General features: G+C 47.4%; 1 protein-coding gene across 1 annotated transcript in view; it reads left to right on the top strand.

Annotated features, from left to right (window-relative positions):
* The window catches only part of CERCAM (cerebral endothelial cell adhesion molecule), a 16,855-nt gene that overhangs the window by 6,228 nt on the left and 9,361 nt on the right, over positions 1 to 1,266 (top strand). The gene's annotated exons all lie outside the window — the stretch shown is intronic.

Raw genomic sequence — 1,266 nt, 5'->3', positions numbered from 1 at the left:
AAAAAAAAAAAAAAAAAAGAAGAAAGTGTTTGGGTGTGACTGGAATAAATCCAGTCCTGAGGATGAGAGGGAGGGGTGGAGACACTCATGTTGGAATGAATTTCTTGAGAAGGCTGCAGAGAATGTGTAATTCTGACCTTGAAGACTGTCTGGTGGGTGGAGAAGAACTTTGCCGGTGGTCAGGATAAATCAGAGGTGACAATTTAATCAAATAATCCGTGGCAACCGGTGAGGAGGGGATTGTGATTCTTTGTTTTGTGCTGGAGAAGTCTGCAGTATGCAGACGTGCGAGAAGAAATCTTATCAAGTGCAAAAAGTGAGTGGAGGTGAAACAATTGGAGGAGAAGAAACAAGAGGAAACAAAAGCGTTGTTATTTTTCATTGCTATCCCTACTTCAAGTGACAGCCGTTGTTAATTGGTCAATGGTTTGAAGGAATTCAGTCTCCAACAGCCAGTTATTGGCATCCCGGCTCTGGGCCAGGCTCTGTGCTCAATGTTGGGAATAGGGTTAGCTTTTATTTGTTTTTTGTTTGTTTGTTTTGAGACAGAATCTTGCTGTCGTCCAGCCTGGAATGCAGTGGCAAAATCTTGGCTCACTGCAACCTCTGCCTCCCGGATTCAAGTGATTCTCCTGCCTCAGCATCCCAAGTAGCTGGAATTACAGGCACCCACCACGACACCCAGCTAATTTTTGTATTAGTAGAGATGGAGTTTCACCATGTTGGCCACGCTGGTCTCAAACTCCTGACCTTAAATGATCTGCCCGCCTCTGTCTCCCAAAGTGCTGGGATTACAGGTGTGAGCTACTGTGCCCAGCCTGGGTTAGCTTTTAAATTGGCACCGTATGCCTGCCCCTGAGGATAATTAAAATAAAGGTAACAAATATTAGACAGGCTCAGTGGCTCATGCCTGTAATCTCAGCACTTTGGGAGACAGAGGCGGGCAGATCACCTGAGGTCAAGAGTGTGAGAACAGCCTGACCAACATGGCGAAATCCCATCTGTACTAAAAATACAAAAATTATAGGCTGGGCGCGGTGGCTCAAGCCTGTAATCCCAGCACTTTGGGAGGCTGAGGCGGGTGGATCACGAGGTCAAGAGATCGAGACCATCCTGGTCAACATGGTGACACCCCGTCTCTACTAAAAATACAAAAACATTAGCTGGGCATGGTGGCGCGTGCCTGTAATCCCAGCTACTGAGGAGGTTGAAGCAGGGGAATTGCCTGAACCCAGGAGGCGGAGGTTGCGGTGAGCTGAGATCGCG

The sequence above is a fragment of the Cebus imitator genome, unplaced genomic scaffold, assembly GCF_001604975.1.
Source record: "Cebus imitator isolate Cc_AM_T3 unplaced genomic scaffold, Cebus_imitator-1.0 Scaffold216, whole genome shotgun sequence".
NCBI classification, from domain to species: Eukaryota; Metazoa; Chordata; class Mammalia; order Primates; family Cebidae; genus Cebus; species Cebus imitator.
The sequence above is the reverse complement of the archived record's forward strand: the minus strand, read 5'-3'. Positions and strand labels throughout refer to the sequence as shown.